The 6,333-nt window shown below is 47.9% G+C and overlaps 1 pseudogene; it reads left to right on the forward strand.

The window, feature by feature from the left end:
• The first annotated feature begins 2,192 nt into the window (after positions 1-2,192).
• LOC138481364 (malate dehydrogenase, cytoplasmic pseudogene) lies at positions 2,193-3,457 on the forward strand (annotated as a pseudogene).
• The last annotated feature ends 2,876 nt before the right edge of the window (positions 3,458-6,333 follow it).

Genomic DNA, 6,333 nt, shown 5'->3' on the forward strand with positions numbered 1-6,333 from the left:
GCGGTTTGATTGATAAGATTTGAACAATTTAAGGACAGTCCCAGAAAAACCAAGAGAAAAAAGAGTAGAAAGCAAAAGTGAGGGGTCAACAGTGTCAAACGCTGCTGACAAGTCAAGAAGTATTACAAGAGAAGAATGCTTAATGTAACATGCAAATAGTAAAGAGTTACATACAGAAAGAAGAGCAGTTTCTGTAGAATGGTAAGGACGAAAAACAGATCTGAACCAGTGGAGCAAAGAGTTAGAATTAATGAAAGTAGAAGCTTGTGAATAAGAGAAGAGAGATATAGGGCAGTGGTTAGAGGGAAGAGAAGGAACTGAGGAAAGCGTTTGGAAGATAGGAAGCATGTTTGAAAGAATAGGTAAAATCAGAGGTGAGGAAGGAGCTGTTGAACAAGACAGTAGGAAAAGGAAGGAGAAAAGAATATATGTAAAGAATAAGGGAAGAGGGAAAGGGATCAAGAGGGGCAGAAGTAGGGTGTGCTTTTGTCTGCAGAGCAGAGAATCAGTGTCCACAAGAGGGGTGAAGCAAGATGTAGATACAGAACATTAAGATGAAGTAGAGAAAGTATGAAAAAGAATGGAAGGAGTGTCAGCAGAACGAAGTAGAGTGATTGCAGAAGAAAAGTTAGAGGCCAGGTCTGATTCCAAAAGAGAAGAAGAGAGGGAAAGAGACCAAAGCTGTGGAGTAAGCCAGGGTTGGGGAGATCTGTGAGTGGGGGAAAAAAGGAACGACAGGATAAACAGAGTCAAGAGAGGTCAAAAGCTGCAGTATCCAAAGGAAGCACAGTGAAATCAGATAATGATGGAATCAAAGAAGTACAAGTAGATACAAACGGAGATCATGATGGAGAAAAGACTTGAGGGGGGAGTAAGGCTGAGTAGCAGCAGGAATGACTGAGAAGGAAAGCAGGTGCCTCACTTATTTGGCCCTGCTAAAATGGCTGATTTTCTATCTGCACCTAAGTTAGGTGCCTGGCGTGGCCTTACTCCTCCCTCCCATCAGTTGCATTAACCTAGATAGGCCAGTCAGAGCAACCGGGGGGCGGGAGCCGGCACACACTAATCAAGGCCCACAACAAGGCCTTCTTATATTCTGCCTGCCTGCCTACAGCGCTCAGAGCCCAGCTGTCCTCGCTTTGACATCATCTTCTCAATGCCTGCAAGCTTTTCTCTGATCAGCGTACATCAGCTGATAAACCCGGCAATTTCTGTGCACATCACGCTGCCGTGTGGATTATGGCCGCTGGAAACACCAAATTACTTTTAAATTGCCTGCAGCCCGAGCATTGCGAGAAGAGCAATCTTTACTTGATTATTACCCACTGACTGGGGTTTTTGTTTTGTCATTCACTGTGGCATGATTGTGGTGCCTCACTTGTTTTGGCCCCTTGTTTGCCGATTTTGTATCCGCACCTAAGTTAGGTGCCTGGTATGGCCTTACTCCCCCCTCCCATTGGTTGCATTGGCCTAGATAGGCCAATCAGAGCAACCGGGAGGCGGGAGCCAACACCACAACAAGGCCCCTGTCTGCTCCCTGTCCACTTCAGGTATGCTTCCCACCCCCTGTGGTCTCCTGTGATGCTGTGTGTGCCCCCCCTCCTTGGTCGCCTGTGATGCTGTTTGTGCCCCCCGCCCCTTGGTCACCTGTGATGCTCTGTGTGCCCCGACCCCCTACCCCCTTGGTCGCCTGTGATGCTGTGTGTGCCCCCCCTTGGTTGGCTGTGATGCTGTGTCTGCCCAACCCCCCTTGGTCACCTGTGGTGCTCTGTGTGCCCCCACCCTCTCTCGGTCACCTGTGATGCTGCGTGTGCCCCCCTTGGTTGCCTCTGATGCTGTGTATGCACCACCTTGGTGTCCTGTGATGCTGTGTGCGCCCCCTCCCTCTCTTGGTCACCTGTGATGTTGTGTGTACCCCCAAACCCCTTGGTCACCTGTGATGCTGTGTGGGCCCCCCCTTGGTCACCTGTGATGCTATATCTGCCCCCTTGATCGCCTATGATGCTGTGTGTGCCCCCCACCCTCCTCTTGGTTGCCTGTGATGCTGTGTGTGACCCCACCCTCCCCTTGGTCGCTTGTGATGCTTTGTGTTCCCCCCTTGGTCGCCTGTGATGCGGTGTGTGCCCCCCCTTGGTCGCCTGTGATATTGTGTGTGCCCCTCCTTGGTCACCTGTGATGCTATATCTGCCCCCCGGAAGGTTGCTGCAGCCCAGTGATCCAACCCAGCATCTCCAGCACTCCTCTCGAAAAATGCCTGAACCAATCCGCGTCTTGGTTACTGGTGCCGCAGGTCAGATTGCCTACTCGGTGCTGCTCTCTATAGCCAAGGGCGATGTCTTCGGCAAGGATCAGCCTCTTATTCTCTTTCTGTTGGACATAACACCCATGATGACAGCGTTGCAGGGAGTTGTAATGGAGCTGGAGGACTGTGCCACAGCGCCGCTGAAAGAAGTCATTGCAACTGACCAGGAGGAAGTGGCTTTTAAGGACCTTGATGTTGCAATCCTGGTTGGCTCTATGCCAAGAAGAGAGGGCATGGAGAGGAAAGACCTACTGAAAGCAAATGTGAAAATCTTCAAATCACAGGGTGCTGCTTTGGACAAGTATGCCAAGAAGAGCGTGAAGGTTATTGTTGTTGGAAATCCAGCCAACACAAACTGCCTGACTGCCTCCAGGTCTGCTCCATCGATCCCTAAATCTAACTTCAGCTGTTTGACTCGCCTGGATCACAACAGAGCCAAAGCCCAGATTGCACAGAAGCTCAAGTTGGGATGCAATGATGTGAAGAATGTAATCATCTGGGGCAATCACTCCTCCACACAGTATCCAGACGTCACCCATGCAAAGGTGAAGGTGCATGTAAAGGAACTGGGAGTCTACGAAGCCATTAAGGATGATTGCTATCTCAAGGGTGAATTCATCACGACCGTGCAGCAGCGTGGTGCAGCAGTCATTAAAGCTAGGAAGTTATCCAGTGCCATGTCTGCATCAAAAGCAATCTGTGATCATGTCCAGGATATCTGGTTCGGCACGCCAGAGGGAGAGTTTGTTTCCATGGGAGTGATTTCAGATGGAAATAGCTATGGCATCCCTGAAGACTTGCTGTATTCGTTCCCAGTTACTATCAAGAATAAAACCTGGTCGTTTGTGGAAGGTCTCCCAATTGATGATTTCTCCCGTGAGAAGATGGATTTAACTGCTAAAGAGTTGATGGAGGAGAAAGAAACTGCATTTGAATTTCTTGCCAGTGTTTGACTAGATGACTGTCCAGTTTCTGTAAAGCACTTAAACGCATATATGATTAAATGTTCTCTTTAAACCTATTGTAGGAATGCACAAAGTGCTCTTGGGAGAGAAACCATATGTTTTTAAACTATCAAGTTCAAATATCTTCAAGATTGCACCACAATTATGACTAATGTTAATAGTGAATGTACAAAAAATAAATCTGAATAATATCTGCCCCCCTTGGTCGCCTATGTTGCTGTGTGTGCCCTCCCACCCTCCCCTTGGTCACCTGCGATGCTATGTGTGCCCCCACGGTCTGGTCAGTTGTGATGCTGTGTGTGCCCACCCTTGGTCAACTTTGATGCTGTGTGTGCCCCCATGCACACACAGCATCACAGGCTTGGTTTCCTGTGATGCTGTGTGTACCCCCAGTCTCCCCCTCCTTGGTCACCTGTTGCCCTCAAGCCCTTTTTTGCCTGCCCTGAGGTCCTCATCCCACTGTTCCAAGCCAATATTGGCCTCTACTTAATTTGCACTGGCATGCTGCTGTCGCCCTGCAACATATCGGGAGGATAGCTCAGCGGCAACATGCTCGTCTTGGAAGCAAGACGACACAGAGCAACACAGGTTCGATTCTCAGGTCCGCGCTTAGAAACCTCTGGGTATTAAGCACGTTATAAATAACCTATCATATCATATCATATCATAACATGGGTTAGGCACCATGTATCTGCCCACTGATTTGACTCTTGCATATGTGTGTTGCTGCCGCCCTACAACATGGTGTAGGCACCATGTATTTACACCATGTACTTGCCCATTGCTGGACTTTCACATCTGTGTGCTGGTGCCGCATTGCAACATGGGGTAGGCTCCATGTATTTGCCCACTGATTTGACTCTTGCATCTGTGTGCTGCTTCCGCCCTGCAACTTGGGGAAAGTACCATGTACTTGCCCATTGCTGGACTTTCGCATTTGTGTGCTGCTGCTGCCCTGCAACATGGGGTAGACACTGTGTATTTGCCTATTGCTGGACTTTCGCATCTGTGTGTTGCTGCCGCTCTGCAACATGGCATAGGCACCATGTATCTGCCCACTGATTTGACTCTTGCATCCGTGTGTTGCTGCCCCCTTGAAACATGGGGTAGGCACCATGTGCTTGCCCACTGATTTGACTCTTGCATCTGTGTGCTGCTGCCACCTTGCAACATGGGGTAGGCACCATGTACTTGCCTACTGATTTGACTCTTACATCTGTGTACTTTTCTTTTGCACTTGCGTATGACGTATTACCTTTGTACGTTCCACAATGTTGTAATGCATTTGTCTTATGCTTCCTATTCTGTAACCTGAAGCACTGAAACCAATTTCTTAAGTTTAAGCACCTAGCATGTAAATTTGTAAATTTGTAAATCGGCCTGTACATTACCTGTAACTGTTTGATAATGCTCTAAACGCAATGTTCTTATCCACCTATGGACCATGCTATGTGATATCTGTATACCTGTAACTGCTTGATAATACCCTAAACCTCTGGTACTGTCTTCCCAAGACCATACTGTATCATACTGTTTTTTGGTATTCATTTTGCTGTATTTTTCTCAAGCGCCTGGATGGCCCAGGGCCAGGCGGCGCTATAAAAATAATAAACTAAACAAAACTAATCTAAGAAGAAAGTTCCTGTAAGGAAGATTGTTGATATTCAAATGAACATAGGAAGATTTGAAGGTAACAGAGAAAAAGAAGATTAGCAGAGGATGCCCACCCCTCCGCCATGACCTGATGTGCTGCGGGTATGTGTAAAGCAGGTAGATGTAGAGGAAAGAGCAGCAGGAGTGATGTTATTATGAGAAGAAATCCAGGTTCCAGTAATGCATAAGAAATGTTGATTAAGACGAAGAGCGAGTCAGTCTTGCTGCAAAGGGAACATGGATTCCAGAGGGCAAGGTTAACAGGGGACGAAGGGTTGGAGCAGGAAGGGTAAATGAGATTGGACGGATTACGAAGGGAGGAATGTTGGGGGGTGGATGGGATGAGTAATGAGGAAGAATAGATGACAACATAATAAGCAAAGGAACCGGAAGAGAAAATAATGGTATGAGAAAACAGAATAAATTGCAAAAGATTGAATAAACAGGCGCACACATGATCTTAAATAGTATAGCAGTCCAAGCGACATGAGGCATCATTAGAGATGTATTACAGTCTGGGCCTGACAGATTGTAAGGTAGGAAGATTCCAGAAGGGATAACACTTAGAGAACAGAGGGAACCACATGATAGGTATCTAAAAACGAGAATATAGGAAAATAGGGAAAAGGACAGTTTTCACCCTCAGAGAGCTACAGACAGCAGTGCAGCAATTTAGCCAAACTTCGCCTGGCTTCGCCCAGGAAGGGGATCATATATGGAATAATGCAATATGCTGTCATAGGTTCCAAGGTTGAAATACCTTGGGTACTTGCTAGCGTATAGTATTAAACAGTGTAATCCACTCATATAACACACTGAGATGTGCTACATATTATAGTGCGCCTTATAGTGATTATGCGATGCATTTCCTGGGAAGTACCTAGCTGAGAGAGTAATAATTGTGTTGCAGAAGTCAGGGTCAGGAAATGTAATAGGACTGCGGCGCCAGGTGAACAGGCTGACAGGAAGCACCCTTTGCCCCTGCCCTAAGCCAACTGCACAGGCAGGATGCCCTGGGAAGCTCTGATTTGCCGCGGGGTGAAGACAGAAGACTCCTTAAAAACCAATAGAGTCGGGGGAGAGCGAGGAATGTAGAGAGAATGGGATGCTTCCAGGGAAAGGGGACCGGGAGGTGAGACGCGGGGTTGTGGGCAGAAAACTGATCAAAATGGAGGGGGAGAAAAAGGAAAAGGTGAAGGCTCATGGGGGCACTTACCATGGCTGCTGCATGGTGGAGAGGGGTGAGCAGGCCCCAGACTAATTGTCGCTGATTGTCTGCTTGCAAGGCAGATCCCTTTTACCGGTCAAATGACACCAGGAACACCAATGGAGTCAGGGCAGGGCAGCAAACTCATAAAGAATGGGCAACCTTCAGGGATGGGCGTCGGGGAGGTGAGACGGGGGTTGTGAGAA

Source organism: Ambystoma mexicanum, chromosome 5p (assembly GCF_040938575.1).
Source record: "Ambystoma mexicanum isolate Mex_15411 chromosome 5p, UKY_AmexF1_1, whole genome shotgun sequence".
NCBI classification, from domain to species: Eukaryota; Metazoa; Chordata; class Amphibia; order Caudata; family Ambystomatidae; genus Ambystoma; species Ambystoma mexicanum.